General features: G+C 39.0%; 1 protein-coding gene across 3 annotated transcripts in view; it reads right to left on the reverse strand.

Annotated features, from left to right (window-relative positions):
* The window catches only part of mgat4c (mgat4 family member C), a 198,990-nt gene that overhangs the window by 126,653 nt on the left and 54,697 nt on the right, over nucleotides 1-17,640 (reverse strand). The gene's annotated exons all lie outside the window — the stretch shown is intronic.

Genomic DNA, 17,640 nt, shown 5'->3' on the forward strand with positions numbered 1-17,640 from the left:
GACAGAGGGCTTGCACAATATGCTGAACCAAGTCATGAACGCAGCACAAAAGCTGAAGCAAAGAGAGCCTGAAAGAGAGTGAGAGACAGAAACAGAGAGTGAGAGAGAGAGAGAGAGACAGATGGAAAGAAAGAGCGAGAGAGAGAAAAGCCATTGATTTTCCACAGAAGTGCCAGTTCATCATTCTGAGAGACACTCACGATCGATTCTTCCCTTTCGTTTGTTTGTGATTTTGTTAGTTCAAAGCCAGTCGCTATGATAAATCCCTCTTCACGCCACACGTCTCCAAGATGAGGAATGACCAGATCAAAGGATAAGCACAGACGACCTCATTTTCAAAGGATTTTTATTTTGAATCAGTCGATGTTTAGCCCGGGGCCGACTTAAATGGAAAAGTCGCACTCTTTTAACAGCGCGCCAAAATAAAGCGCGTAACGCCTGGACGAGTGTGTCTGCGCCCGGCCCGTCCTCGCCGTGAAGATCAATTTGAGTGGGAGGAGGAATATCAGCTTTCGCTCTCTTCTTCCGTGAACCCAAACCGGAACATCTACCTGTTCTGGACGTGGAAAAAAAAAGAAAAAATAGAAGAAAAAAAACACCCCTGTGGGTGAAGAAGCAAAGAATCTGCTGCTTCCAGTGGCTACTTTCATCTCAGCCCTTTCCTTTAATCATTTCCCAGCATCCTTTGAGGCTGGTTGAAGAGTCAGAAAGGGGACTGAGCTCTGGAAACCTCCTTCTTTTCTCTGCGAGTGAGAAAGAGACGAGAGAGAGAGAGAGAGTGCAAAAGAGAGAGGGAGAGACAAGCTCGTGACCTAGGCCCACCTCTTCTTCTTCTTCTTCCTCAGCAGCTAAAATAAAAAAGCCTCCAGTCATCTCGTGTTGAAACTAATGCAGCTTCAGAAGCGCGTGGCACGTTCAGGGCGGCTGGAGGAGAGCGCTGGCAGGCTGACTGTTGCCGCTAATCTCCCTTCGGTTATCTGTCTGAGCGCAACATGCCTGCTGCTCTGTGATTAGTGCGCGCTCGCACGAATCAAACTATACACTGATTTCTGAACTGTAGGTGAACAATGCGTGGAAAGCCTTCACACGGAACCGCGCTCAAGATAGCTGGCTTGGACATGAATCATGCGCTTTGGCATTCTGTTCTGAAAAGCAGTGTCGGGAGGTTAGAGCTGGTACAGTGTGTACGCATCCCGGCAGAGCGCTCGCTGCGGTTCGGGGACTGCACATACACAACGCAGCAGCAGCATTAAAAACTAAAACATAACAAGTCAAGAAAAGTATACTGATCAAAACTTAAACTAAAGAAATACTTAATCCGACTGGGCAAGACATCAGAGGAGTGTTTTTTATGGAAAAAGTTAGTGCAGATCAATTTCACACACACATTCAGAAGTTTGGTGGGTAACTATTTATTTCTCATATTACATTTGGAAATAATAATTTGTGTTTTTACACTAATGTAACGTGGGTAGCACAATGCAGTTAGCAGTGCACAGTAGGGGTGGGCGATATGGCCCTAAAATAATATCACGATATTTCATGGTATTTTCACGATACCGATATTCATGGCGATATGACAAAACACTGAATAAAAAAATTATTTCAAAAATACACTACTGCAACCAAATAAAAATGTATTGTATTATTACATATGATATGATGTTGCACACTCCTAACCGAGATATTAAAAAATACAAGAATTTTATCAGATTTGTAACAGAAGTCAATGATCCAAAATGTCATACTATTAATACACTCCACATGTCTCCATATATCCAGGATTAAAGTAAAATAAATGATACTGGACAGATATAATCTGTCTCTAGTAGAGATATAATGGGAAAAGGGCTGGGTGATATGGCACGATATTTTAGGATATAATATCGCTCACGATATAATTTTTTTTTAGCAATATTATCGTGTACGATACGATATGGCACACCCCTAGTGCACAGAGATTCTGATAATATCCTCCAGCTGGAGTGCTAACACTGTGGTAGTGATGTTTAATGGTGATTGTACTTAGCATGCTAAGTCTGAGTTTTAATAATGCTGGATGAGGCCAGTAGTTGATAGGTCTGTGAAGATGATGTAATACTGATGTTGGGTGATACTGGCAGCTGGCAAAAAAAGTTTTTAATTTAATCATGGCAGACATGGATAGCCAGCCTCTGCCCTGCTGGGATGATTTAGCTGCTATTGCTAACAGCTGGGTTAAAATATCTAATGCTGCAGGTATCAGCTGGGATAAAGAGGTTTAGTTTAAATGATAGCTTTTGTAACTGTTGTTCTGAGCTGGATTACTTGCTGAGTTGATGACAGACTAAAGTTCCTGTGTCATTTCATTTTGTGTGCTGCACTGTGCCTATAGAAAGCCCTCCTGTCAGTTGGTAAAGTAAAGTGCTGTTGTTGACTTATTCGTCACTGTTCTGTACTAATTATTTGTTGTTTTGACTTATTTGATTGAACACAATTCAAATATTTGGTGCATACCTAATCACCAACCCATCTTATCATCTTCAATTAATCTCAGACGTATCGATCTTCTGTAGCAGCAATGAGTGTAACATTAGCACAGTTCTTAGGAGTGTTTCAGCACTAAGTGCTTTCTGAATGAGGCACAGTATCTTTTATAGGTGCTAAAGTTGCAGTAACAAAACAGTCTGTTTAATTCTATGGGAAAAATACAGGGGTTGGAAAATGAAACTGAAAAACCTGGTTTTAGACCACAATAATTTATTGTTCTGGTGGAAACAGGAGAGTTCAGGTGCACACAATTCTGCCGTGATTTGGGCAGCCGTGGTTTTATGTTTTTTTTAATACAATCCGGGTTAGCACCCGAACATCTCTTTCAGACAGCTTCCTCTTGCATCCACAGTTAATCCTGTTGGATGTGGTTGGTCCCTCTTGATGGTATGCTGACATTACCCTGGATACCATGGCTCTTTATACATCACACTTGCTGTCTTGGTCACAGATGCGACTGCAAGATGTACACCAACAATTTGTCCTCTTTTGAACTCTGTTATGTCACCCATAATGTTGTGTGCATTGCAATATTTTGAGCAAAACTGTGCTCTTACCCTGCTAATTGAACCTTCACACTCTGCTCTTACTGGTGCAATGTGCAATTAATGAAGATTGGCCACCAGGCTGCTCCAATTTAGTCATGACACCTCCCACTACAGGTGTTTCAGTTTCATTGTCCAACCCCTGTAGAGGACGGGTTAATATTGTTGGGTTTAAAAGAGTGATGAACGTTCTTGTAACATAAAACTTCATATAAATTCATATAAAAAGATATTTGCACTGGCTAACATGGGCAGGGAGGTCAACTCATACCAGTCATGTTAACCTTTGGAATAATTTACATCCACACAAGCAGGGTCTTCTTCTACCCAGCCTGGGGCTAATCCGCCCAGCCCGGAGTCTCACATCATTGGCCTGCGGGGCTTCACCCGACAAGCAACGCTCAGCAGAGCCTGCCTGCATCCAATAACCAACACTTTCCTCTGCCTTCCTCCTCCTCTCCCCAGGTCTTTAAAACACTATTAATGCCTAATGGGCTTCCTCATTAGCTGCCCTCCCAAACATGCTCTGGCCATTATGAGCCCCATTTGCTGTTGGGTCTCACGCATGCAGACGCAGTGTGTGTCGTCTGTCTATTTCCTATTTACCCTGCATGAAGCCCGGTGCTAATGCAAGCAACAAATCCCGACCTAGACCAAAGTCTGCGTTTCTTCCCCTTCAAGCGGAGCTGTTTTGCTAGAGCTGCATGTTTTTTTTCCCCTCCTTACTGAAGACATGCGAGGAAGCCTTAGGTACGGATAAGCATGATGTTTCACGGTCTGTGAGTTAGCCCACTAAAGCATTTTACATCAGTCACTGTGTAGTACACTTAAAACACCATGAAATGTGTATGAGAACAAGTAGCACATAGAAGCGAAGAATGAATGGGACTGCACACTGAAAACGCTGTTCCAAGACAAAGCTGTCACAAACAAGCAGAAAAGGCCTTATCATAGATCAAAAAAAAAAAAAGAAAAAAGGATTTGATGCGCTTTGAGTAATTTAAAACAGTTGGCTGAAGAAAGCGTCCACTGAAACGTCCACACAAAGACACAGACGCAGCAAACAGTACTGTACTGAAACAATGACTAGGGGTGAACAATATAACCCTAAAATAATATCACAATATTTCACGGTCTTTTAGATAATGATATTCAAAGCAGCAAACAATAAAAAGTAAATAAAATAAATAAAATAAAGTTTTATTTAGTATGAATATAGCAGTTTAAAAAATCTGTAAACTTTTGTTTGCAACTATAAACATAACCAATTCTACAAGATAATTTCTTGAATTTTTTATATAAAGCAAAACAAAGACAAAATGTATTGGTTCTTAGATACAACACTACTATTATCATAATATGGATTTTTGTGTTGTTTCAAAAATAATAATGATATTATATTATACAGAATAATATGACACACCCCTAACAATGCCCAAAACCTGCTCAATAAATTAAGTCAGATTCAGATATAAAAAAATATTGTGTTATTCAAAACAATATCCTGTAAGTAATCATGAAAATTATCGGATTTATTTGTATTTCTTTTGGCAACAAACAAACAAACAAACAAACAAATAAATAAATGTATTGTGATTTGTATTGCAAACTGGTTAGAGTGAAATTTTAAAATATTACTATAATATCTGTATTTCTGATGTTTCAATTACAATCTTTTAATCTGCTGAGTAAAGGTTTAAGGGAGAGTGTTAGCACCAAACACAATGTAGCTTTAATGTAGGTAATTACAGAGAGAGAGAGAGAGAGAGAAAGAGACAGAGACAGAGAGAGAGAGAGAGCGAAAGAGAGATGAAAAGTAAGGATTTCAGTTTAATCCTGTGCATTAATGTTGACAGCACTCAAAAAGCTATGTATTATTTAAAAAAAACTGAATGTATTCTTTCAGCACCTGAGCTGACTACACATGCCAACATACTTCTGTCTTTCTGCACAGAAAGTTATATCATGGTGTACTGCATGGGAAAAATGATGAACAGACTAGATTCAGGTACACCAACAGCATTGTAAAACACAGCGCTAACTGCAGAATTCAGAATACAACAGTAGCACTTAATATTTTATGAATCAGAGCAACAGCTTTTCTGCGAGTTCTTCAACCACACTATAGACAAGATACAAAAAGATGCTTAAAATGCTCAATTTTAACGCTCTACTTGATAAAAAAATGGGTTTATGTTGGGCTCGGGCTCACAAAAACAGTTTTTGGGGTGAGTCAGGCCTGGCTTTTTTTTTGGGCCTGATCTAAGCTCTACATCTTAGTTGGTTTTAGGTAAGGGGATTGTAATGAAAAAAAACAAACACCTTTTTTAGTTACTACACAATTCAATATGTGTCCTTTAATTTTTTTGATGACTTTCATAATAATCTACAGTGTAAAAAATAAATTAAATATAGAAATAAAGAAAAACACTGAATAAGAAGCTTTGTCCAAACTTTTGACTGATCCTCTATGTCTTAAAGGAACAAACACAAAAGGAGACTTCCGCCATTACGCTTAAGATACGACCATAAGTCATGGGCTTACATTAAAATCACACGGAGTAAGACTGCAGATTAGGTAGGCATGACCTCGCAGAGAGAACGACAGTAGCTGGAGCTTCTCACACTCACACACACACACACACACAGTCTGGCTAGCGCTGGTCAATTGCTCTGAGCCATTTAATGACCTTTCTCATAAGCCTCCTTCCCAGAGAAAATAGCAGGCAATTAACATAGTGAGTGGATTACAAGATCGCAATGACTGCTGGATTAATGCGTTCACTTATTCTTAACATTTCGCAGCCCCTCTGAATGGAGCTGTCTGCTCCTCACCAGCTGAAGTAAATGCAGTGGAAAAGTGCTGGGTGGTAAAATGGCTAATCATAAAGCTAACTATTAGAGCAGATGAGCCTCTTCCTGGAAGAGCTGTGATTTGGGAGGAGTGAGGATCAATCTCTAATTGACAAACAGAATGGATGTGAAAGGAGCTCTATTGTTAACACACCTCTCACTGCAGCTATTTGCTAAATGAAAAAGACTCTCTTCCTATCTATCATTTACTTCTATACACTAGTGCTATGCAATAGGATGACACTCTACACTCTATGTCTAAATGTTTGGGGACAGACACCCTCTTCTAATGAACTCATTTACATGCATTAGGTTGCATCCATTGCTGACACAGAAGTGCAAATGCATGCTCACACATACACAGCTTGTTTAGTATTGTAGAGGTCTAAGGCCCAATCCCATTTCACCAATTGGCCCTACCACTTGGACCTAACCCTCTGTTTTTTTGCATATATCCATATAATTATACATATTTCTGAAACATGGTATAATTATGGTACAAACTATTCTATAGAGGGTCTATTTCAGAGAGAGATTATGCTGTTTTCATAGTCTTTCAATGAAAATGCTGTGTAGTCCAAAACTAGGCTTAGTCCTTGTCTTGTCCTGTTCATTTGTTACTTTCATTGTTAACAAAATGTGTGGTTAAATGCATGTACGTTGAGTCCATTGAATGTTGGATTGATGCAAATTCATGATCCTTCCATCTTAGTCCCTCAACAAAACATCTGGATGGAAGAATGGATGGACATACTGTCCCTTCTGAGATACTCTTCTGGTCCACACTATTGTACAGATTGGTAATCTGGGTAACTCTAGCCTTTCTGTTAGCTCCAAACTGGCTGGCATTTCTCCAAAAAAACTCTTTTGTCAACCTCAGGTACAGAGGTATGCAACATTATAAGATTTTGTCTTTGTTATCCTGACAAACAATAGAACACTTGTTCAAGTAAAAAAGAGCATAATCATTCCTAATCACTTAAATGTAATCGAGCCAATTATTTAAATAAAATCTTTTTTTAATCATTTTAAGTGTTTCAGATCGGAGTCTTTAAATAGCATCCTTTTGGCACAAAAAACACACACACACACACACTTATCACACTTCCTCCTGGGTGTGTGGGTGGTGTCCTCAATCAGTCATGACACCTGTGTTGGGTCAGCAGAGGGGAAGGAGTCAGACTGAAGGGTTCCGTCTGGCAGTTAACCTCCTCCTCTTCCTCTGGGACACGTGGGTGTTTTATGCTCTCGCTTGTGTCTCACATCTCTCCTCCACCTGTCATCAGCTTTTTGACATTGTTCTATTATGGCCCCACTCTGAGCTGTTCATAAAAAGAGTGCAGGAAATTAGCTCTGATTAGCTACAGCTATAGAAAGAAAGAATGTAATGAAGGTAAGATTATTTATTAAATTATGTTTTTATGTTAAATTCTACAATAAATATTGTTTAAAAAGTGCTTCCAACTGTTTAGAGCAAAGCCACCAGAATTGCACTTGATGATCCCTACTAGATCTCCCTATCTCACAACAGTACCAGTGCTGGAAAGGTGAAGGCTAGCATGTACTTCCTCTAAGTGACAAGAATTACGACTGCCATTAAATTAACTCCTATTAGTATTAGTACTAAACTAAGAGCAATTGTGAAAAAAATACCTCACCACATTTTGTGGAATCCCACAGGGTTCTATTTAAGGATCTATGAAATTGACTCACTCTCTAGATAATTAATTGTGTATAATTCTGTAGGTAATAGCCTAAGGGCGTTTTCACACCTGTAGTTTGTTTCTCTGGTCCAGATCAATTGGTGAGTTTGTTTACTTGTAGCGTTTTCTCCCTCTGTTTGGTTTGGTTTCACACAGGCACAAACCTAAACGCACCAAAATACGTGCCAACAAATCATGTGAGCGCATTCTCTTCTCTGACTGGTCAGAGCTGTCTGGCAAGGGAGTAAATATAAATATATAAAGTGTATGTATAAACACAGTGTTTTAATAGGGCGTGTAGCACAGATGTACACATAGTAAACAGAGTCACGTGGCTGTGAGTAGTGAATACAATACAGACTGCGCGTGCATGGACACAGTGTTTGTTCATAGCTGTGGTAATTAGAATTATCTGGCTAATATATCAGTTTAAACAGGATCATGTTCCCACCACAAGTAAACTGCTCCAGAGTTCGTTTGGGGTCTCGGTGCGATTACTGTTTTCACACCTGCTCAATCGAACCAGAGTCCATTTTAACCGGACCAAATAATGCTGGTGTGAAAATGCCCTAAAGTGTGGGCTCAGAAATGATGTCTAAAGGGTTTAAAGAGTAAGACCAATGTCATTGGACAGCTGAGCATGCTTGGGGGAGAGTGCTAACTGTCAAATTTGTTTGATTAGCTAACAGACCCTCCATTTGAATATGTTAGCACTGCACTAATAGCATTTTAGCTATCTAGCTGGTGGGGTTTGCTCACACAAATTTCTATCATATAAATGAATAATAATGAGTCAAAACATTTTTGCAAAACATAAAATTGTGATACTTTAATACATCAATACTTTTCTATAGCGCTAATATCATCTCTGTGCTCTTTCATGTGTGTGTGTTACAGTCTAATAGCATTTCCAGCCCCCCCTCCACCCTCCACATAAACAGAAACGCACAGGTTTCTGCAAGTCTGCCTTCTCGATCACACTCCCTCATACACCAACCTCCCCTCCTCCCCCACCCCCTTTCTCCTTCTGTTATAAACAGCATCCTGTTCTCCTGCTATCTCCTGCTGCAAAGGCTTCATCTGCCGGCAAGCCCATCACTCCTCCAGCTCTGCGTCTGCAGCTGCCGCACTGCCACTGATATGATCTTTAATCCAGCGCAGGCCACCGCACCTCTACATCCCTCACACAGCGTGCCACCAAGGAGGCAGAAGCACAGAGAGCCTATCTCCACACCTTCATCATCATCACCATCAACACCACCTCCGCTTCCCAGCCCCAGAGCAGCAGCTCGGATCATGACTTCAGCTCCACCTGAAGAGCGTGGGGGCACATATGAAGCCGCAGGTGTGAGGGGGTGTATATGTCTGCACAAACTGGCACATGTGACCCTGTGGAGGCCTGAAAGATATGGGTATGGATCCTGATGCTAATTTTATGGAATAAAAAAAAATTGATAACCTATCAAATTGGTCCAAGTATGTGATACGTGATAGTAAAAATGAAACAGAATCCAAGTAACTGTATTGTACTACCCTTATAAAAAAGTTTATAAATTGTTTATAAATTAGACCATTAATTATTATAGATTGGTTTTAATGGTTGTAAATTTCCTAAAAACCATTGACAAGCAGTTACACAACATCAATTGAAAAAGCAACAGTGATCCGCTGTTTGCTTAGTCATTTTTTTCAACATATTTATGAAATGTATAATAAATAGTTAAATTTACTTACAAATCTAGAAATATGACCGGTTTAAGGCTGATTGATGATTAGGTTTGACAGTATAAATGAGTGGGGAATCACTATTTTGCTTATTTCAACTCACTGTTGCAATTGTTTATATGTATGTGTTATATATTTATATTTATATACATTTATTTATATACATTTATATTTATTAACTGCTTATTAATGTGTTTTAAAGTATTTCCAACCTAATTAATAGTAACAAACTCCTTTACAAGCCATTCATAAACCCTTTATAAAGGAAATCTTATTTTAAAATGGTACATTGTATCTAAAGAGCTTCACTGACTGCTAAAAGAATTGTCTGGTGAAATAAACAAATAAAGAATGAAACATAAGATTCAAACAATTATCCATTAGCTGATTTTATTAATATGATTCTGATTGATATAATTAATTGACAATGAGTAAAATAATTTTTTGGGGTGATGCATTGTGAAACGAGAGTCATTTTTGTTAAAAAAACACAATGGATAAATGTATCAACTACTCAATCATGTACCACAATATTAATGCTTCACTGCAATTGTTGCATTATGTTTAGTATTTCTGTTAGTCCATTCATCATTCAATTACGTCAAAAATGAACAAAACAAAACTTATTTATGTGACAGTAATTAGATATATGTTTAACAGTATATCCGTTCATCTCAAACCTTAACATTACACAGTTCATTGCACGCAGCTTCACAGAGAATACATGGCACAGTATGAGGGTACATTATGATGTCAGTTATTGCATTTGCATGGTATTGTGGGAACTGTATTGGTTTAGGTTAGGGAAATGTAGTCTTGTTTGTCTGCCAGGGAGTGCTATGTGGCACTAACTGAAACAAACTTGCTGTTCTGTTCAAACTAAGTTATAAAATAAGATAAAATAAAATAAAACAGACAGGCAGACAGATAGACAGATAAGATTGGAGCAATATGACACTAGTTGCCACTACTGAATCTATTTAAGTCTAAATCTGAGGGTGTTGTGCATGCTGTGAATGTGCTAGAGCTGCTTATTGACTGGTGCTGGTTGCTGGTTGTTTGCAGAGATTGGTGATCAAACAATTATTTATCACAATCAATAAAATACCAATAAGCCTCTGATGTGCTGTAATTCTATAAATTCTATTATGGTCATGTTAGAAAATCTAGAAATTGGTAGCCTGTAAATGAGGTACACACTGCTAACAGTTCAATTGATACAATGAGAAAACAGGTACTGTTCAAAAACAGAAGTCAATAGATCGAGTTGCCAGAATTGTCACCTTCAAAATTACTGAATTAAATATTCTTAGCCAAACAGAGCATCAGTAAAGCATGAACTTGGGAGGAGGGATGTGAATCTGTACATCATTGAATCTGCCACAAGAGGATTATGTAAAAATAGTTACCCTCAGCAGTGCTATACCTGTGCATTACAGCAACGCAATATTTGGCATGCTTCTAGCTGAGCTGAACATAATAACGTATTCTAGTTCAGTCAACAGCTTGAAAAAAGACTAAATTTAAGAGGCTAGTAATGACCTTGTAACAGTTCTTTCCCAGAGTGTATGCAAATTACAAAAATAAGATGCCAACACAACTAATATCGACTTTCTGCCAGATAGAGCTGTAATATTCACCCTTTATATGAAATGCTAATCCTCTGATATGCTAACTAATTCTCCGTTGTGGGCTGTAGGTTAAAGTGAACACGCCGCCTGCCAACTACATGTCAAAGCTTCATCATTTTAAATCCTCAGTCCGATGGAGTTCTGCAGCAGAGGCATCAGTGAGGAGGAAAGTGCTGCGCTGCTGAATACATGAGAGCAGAGGACATGAGCGAGTGATTCGCGGAACTGGTGGATGCAGCCTCAAACACATAAAAAATGCTCTTTGAAAATCAATAAGGTCTCTGTGGTGCACGGAGCACAAAACAGCACCAGCATCACCTTAAATTTATTCATTCATTCAAGTTACTTTTCCAATGACCTAACGCACTTGGACTTTGTTTCCACCCTGGAGCAACACAGGCTGTGAGATATTCCGATTCCCGGCCGCTTTAAAGCGTTCTACTCAAGCAGCTGGAACGGGAATGAAGAATTGGCAAAAACTGAACTGCCTCTGAATCTGAAACAAGGGCCGCTTTTTCACTGCAGGGCCCAACGGATCTGAGCAGGAGGGTAACTGTTTCTGTGGCTTTTCCACATGGACACAATTTGGCACACAACGCTTACAAAACAAAATAGCTTACTGTATTTAGGAACCACAGAACCATTTGGTGGGAGGACTTAATGATGGTGGGATTCACTGAATGACAAGCTTGGCCTTGCTAAAGACACTGTAAGCTGGTAGTAAGCATGCTAACATTGCTAACAAGGTAGTAGTTTTAGATAAAGTAGCCAGTGTCAATGTGGGATACAGCTGAAGACCAGCATGCTAACTAATGATATTTGGACACACCTATAGCCAGTTGCTTATCAGATTACCTTGTAATCTGCTGATTGGCTAGCTAGAACTTGCTACTGCCATGATAGTGTGTTAGCTGGTGTGCTAGCCCCACAGTAGCTATGTTGGAGAAGGTCAGTTACAATGTGGAATGAGGCCTTTAGCCAGAATGCTAAAGCTGCAGTATCGATATTTGGCAACCCTTGTAGTTGCCCAATGGATCTGAGCAGGAGGGAAACCGTTTTAGTGGATTTTCCACATGGACACAATTCGGCAGTGAACGCTTACAAAACAGCTAGCTCACTGTATTCAGGGACCACAGAACCATTTGGTGGGAGGGCTTAATGATGTTGGGATCATCTAATTGGCTAGCTGGGCCTTGCTAACAGTGCAGAAGACTGGTAGTTGGGGTGCTAACACAGAAGTAGGGATGTGGAGTGGGCAGGTAGCCAGCGTTCTATTGCTGATCTATACTGGACGATATTTGTAACCTGAACGTTAGCACTAAGGTCATAATGATGGCCTGTAGATGTTGTGAAATCTCTCAGTTCTCCATTTCGCAAGTTAGCATGCTAGCTCTGTGAAATCATGGCAGGAATGTGATTTAACTACTTTAAGATGCAGAGCATGCCCTGATCCTGATTTAGCTACACAGCAAATTAAAAAAAGAAACTAGTAAGTAACAATGTGGTGAAAAGTGGAAAAGTGAACAGGGAACACACACACACACACAGTGCTGTGGCTTTCATCCGTTTCTGACGTGGTGTGTGCACCTGTGTGAGGTGGTGTGTGGCCACTTTGCACAGCCACTTCATCACACACAGCCAGCAGAGCTCTCAGAAGATGCTATACAGAATCACCAGTATGGTCCAGTTCACTTACACACCCCCACACACACAGTCCTGGAGATATGCTCTTACACAAGGAGGGGATGGACTTCTGTAGTGGGCTCTACCAGCAATGGCTATGGAGTGTTGGGGCTGTGCTTTCTTGACCAAACCATGGGCTTAATCAGATATTACATCATATGTATAATATGTTTTAATAATAATACATTCTATTATTATTATACATTTTATTATTATTAGAAATTATTATTCTTTTTCTTCCTATGTAAGTAGGCTGCACAGAATTATGACATAAAAACACATAAAAAACACAGGGTTTCTCACACACAAAACTCTCTGCCAGAAAATGTTCTTAGCACATTTCTTCCGGACACATCCCATTTGTAGTAACATATTTAACAGCGATTTTGCCCTCATTATCTACGATTCTGCTGCCCCTAAGTGGACCCCTACTTTTTGATGGTCACTTTCATTTTTAGTCACTGGAGTTCCGAGCTGAATTACTAGCGCCAAGACATTTGCTGGAGCAAAGAACAGAATCGCTTTCTGCTACATGCAATTTTTTTTTCCATAGTGGTTTAACATTTGCTACAGAAAAAATATTTTCACTGTTTGTGAACCTAGATAACAGAAGCCGGACAAGTTAACAGTGCTAGAGGAGCTAACATCTAGTTAACAGTACCAGACTACTGTACCAGATACTGCAGCATTACAGTTCATAAAGGCTGTCGCTAATTCTATATCCATTGTTACGGTTTTTCACTTTTCCTATTGAGAAGTTTCTGGAAAGACAGCAGTGCGCTTCTAGTTTAGCGGCTTTTTCCATGTATGTTTAGCTGGACAGATAGAGATGGAGAAATGTAGTAGGGAGGGTCTCATACGCACTGACAGGAGATCAGTGTAAATACAGACAAGGGTACTGTTTCTCAAACAGCTGCCCAATACACATGATCTGGGGTTAATTGCTTCAGTGGATCAGGTCTAGGTTCAGCAACAGTATGTGTTGAAAGAATGAGGTCAGATGACTACCTGAATATACTGAATATAGACCAGGTTATTCCATCAATGGATAATTTTTTTCTTCCCTGATGACACAAGCACATTCCAAGATGAAAATGCCAGGTTTCATGGGGCTGGAATTGGGAAAGAATGATCCAGAAAGCATGAGGTCATCATTTTAAGAGTCCAGACCTTAACTCCACTAAGAATCTTTGGGATGTGCTGGAGAAGGTTTTTGAGCAGAGGTCAGACTCTACTTTCATCAATGCAAGATCTTAAAAAATTAAAGACAAATTAATGCAACACTGAATTGAAATAAATCTTGTGGCATTGAAAAAGATTATGGAACCAATGCCACAGTGAATGCGTGCCACAATCAAAGTTAAAGATGGTCCAATGAAATATAAGTGTGTGGGACCTTTTTTTTTGGCCAGGCAGTGTATGTGGAAGCCATTGCTTAAATAATTATTATTTTACACCGGAGAAAATAGTTTTATGATGAATCCTTAGGCAATGTGTTAATCTGGAACATATTATATAGAACAATGATACAGATCTTGTTGGGAACATTTTAGAAAGTCAGGACTGTTCTGTCCGTTCTAAAGGTATGGCTTTCTCATTTTTTTATTTCTTTCCATAAAGCCAGCACATTCTGTACACACAAACACACACACACACACCCACAGAAGGTTGGTTTCACTCATTTCTTCCACTCCAGGTCCTTGGTGGCCGGTGGCGACACTTGGCCATTTTGAACAGAGAACAATCATCCCATTTGTCGTTGCGGACGTTTTCCCCGTATTGGCTGAATTGGCTTAATAGCCGGGTAGGTGCCCTGTGCAGGCAGGTGGACAATTCATACTGGATGGAATTAGACAATGCTTCTGACTCACTGGAAATGAGTGAAAAAAGCACAAGGGTGATTTAGCTGATGGAGCTCCCCTCATGCTGCAGCTGAGGCCAGAGTGCTAGAACTGCACATTCAAGTGTACACACCTACCGCTGGGCATCCACTAAACATGTCACCGCTCATCTAACTAATTACCTTCATTAGCCATGAACACAGCTACACTCCTGCCTGGCTAACTGAATGCAGCTGTCAGCCTCCATTTGGGTATAGAAGGGAGCAACACAATGGTAGTTTGCACACAATCCTTGATTTAAGCCTAGCTGAACCAGACCACACATTAAAAACTACAATATAGCTCAGATTTATTTCCACAACACTGGAAAAAGTGCATGTTCTGAACATGATTCGAAGGAATAGCAGAGGAAAAATATATGTTTTAAACTTTAGACATTATGGCTGAAAGATTAATAAAATAATTAGAATAAATATAAACAATGTTTTTTTGCTGGTCTTTTGTGTATAAATTTGACATGATCAGGCCTCGCTCGATTGAATACGCATTCTGCCCAGACAGTTTTAAACCTCACTTACAATACAACTTACCTCCACTTGATGCAACACTTTGTGATTTATTTTTATATACTGCTATTCTATAACTTTTGTAATGTTAGATGCGTGTTCAATGTCACATATTCCACATTTTCTTTCAGGTAAATAAAGAAAATTAAAAAGATTTTAATTTTTTTTCAGTTTATTGTTTTAGATTAAAATGAAACAAAAAAAAAAAGGTAACGCTTTCTTTTACAGTACCCTAAGTTCTAGGTATTAACCAGGTAATAGTGAGGTACAAACTCGGAAGTACTAAGTAATTATTTTTGGTAACAAGATAGTAAGTACCAGGAAAGTCTTGCCTAATTACACTGAAATGTCTAGGTATTAACCAGGTAATAGTGAGGTACAAACTCGGAAGTACTAAGTAATTATTTTTTGGTAACAAGATGGTAAGTACCAGGAAAGTCTTGCCTAATTACACTGAAATGTCTAGGTATTAACCAGGTAATAGTGAGGTACAAACTCGGAAGTACTAAGTAATTATTTTGGGTAACAAGATGGTAAGTACCAGAAAAGTCTTGCCTAATTACACTGAAATGGAACTAGGTAATAAACAGGTACATGGGTGGTACAAAGTCCAAAGTACTAGGTAATTATGTTGGTTAACAAGATGGTAAGAACCAGACAGTTCAATTTAATTACACTGAAATATCTCACAGGTTCTAGGTAATAACCAGGTAAGTGTGAGGTACTAACCCCAGTAACATGATGATAAGTACCAATATAGTCTCCTTACCCTGATATACCTCACAGGTTCTAGCTAATAACCAGGTAAGTGTGAGGTACTAACCCCAGTAACATGATGATAAGTACCAATACTGTTCATTTTAATCAGTCTCTATTTATTTGACTGAGAAATCCCTAAAAATGAATTTAAGGTTTATAGAGTGGAATTCTTCACTAGGAAGACAGCACAGGAATGGAATACTTGGCCATATGTTTAAAGACATTAGAGCATGTTACAAGGTTTAAGGGTGAAAAAGTATACCATAAGAATAAAGTGTTGAATATGTGTATTTACCCCCTTTTTAAACATAATTTGTAGAATAAGGTCTTACATGTTAAATATATATATATATTTAACTTATATATATCAATTAAAACTGCTTAAAAATCAGGGTTATTAAAACTACCAAATATTGATTTCTGAAATCTTAAAACATTATTATAGTTGTTTCTAAATTAATATTAACTGCTTTTGTTTGCATTATTTGAGATCTGAAAGCACTAAAGCATCTTTTTCATTATTTTGACCATTTCTCATTTTCTGCTCTAAATTACAATATTTTTATTTAGTATTTGGGAGAAATGTTGTCAGAAGTTTATAGAATAAAATAACAGTGTTCATTTTACTCAAACATGTACCTGTACATAGTAAGATCAGAGAAATAGAAAATTTGAAGTGGCTTGGAAGGGTCAAGGGGGCGAAGGCAAGCTCCTGCCCGCAAGCTGCTTACCCCAATAAAAGCTGTCCTCAGCTTTCATTGTATATATATAAGTTCAGTAATGCATGCTTGGTTGTGTCAAAAAAGAGATAAATAATAAACAGTAAACAGTTCTGTTTTGTTTTGAAGTTGTATGTTGTTCTTTTTGAAGTGCTTATTTGTTGAACTACATGGTAAGAACTGAGTAAAACCAGAGAAATAAGCTCTGCTCTCTTTTACAGTCCTTTTACTCCTTTATTAAGCAGAAAGTTCTGTTAGTTACACAGTGTTTTATATGGTACTTACAGAAAGTTGTGTCACATTTAAGTAGTTATTATATATATATATATATATATATATATATATATATAATAACTACTTAAATGTGACACAACTTTCTGTAAGTACCATGTAATATATATTCTTTTGGGTTTCTGAATGGGTTTTTGTATGTGAAACGTGAAACATCCAGTCCTGTAGGGGGAGCAGTGCCAGGGGGCGGGCGCTAGGCTGTGGCTTAGGTGAGCAACAGGAGATGGGTCTCAGATTCAGCTGAGAACTCACACTGGGAACACCGTGTCTTCTCTGTATCCAGGTGGGGAAATATGTGGAACTGTGCATATAAATGTTTCCAAAGCACTATAAGAGGGATATTTGAGTGTATATGTTCGTTAAAAGGTTTTGCTGTGTAATATGAGCCGCTATGGTCTTGTGTGTTGGTGGACGCTCAGCATCGGGGAGCATTCACTCCCGCGGCCCGCTAGCCGCGCGCCTGGCCGGCGCTCTTGCCTCTGCCACTAGCATTAGCCCGGCTCCCCGCTGTTATTCCTCTCGCTCTTTCGGTCGCTAACTTCGCTCTATAACCGTGTTTAAGCCTGTAATTATCTCTCGTGTGTTCGCGCTCTAGTTTTAGCTATTTTCGCTCGGTAATTGTGCCCGTGTGTCGCTGTTTCTCAAAGTAGCTCGGGCTAATTTCGCGCCTTCATTCCTATTGTTTCTCTATACATTTACGCTAGCATTAGCAGTCGCTGTTAGTTAAATACATGTTTATTAAAAGTCAAGTCAATTTTATTCTCTTTTTAAGAGCCAGTTTGGCCTTGTTAAAGT

This window comes from Astyanax mexicanus, chromosome 9 (assembly GCF_023375975.1).
Source record: "Astyanax mexicanus isolate ESR-SI-001 chromosome 9, AstMex3_surface, whole genome shotgun sequence".
Classification (NCBI taxonomy): Eukaryota; Metazoa; Chordata; class Actinopteri; order Characiformes; family Acestrorhamphidae; genus Astyanax; species Astyanax mexicanus.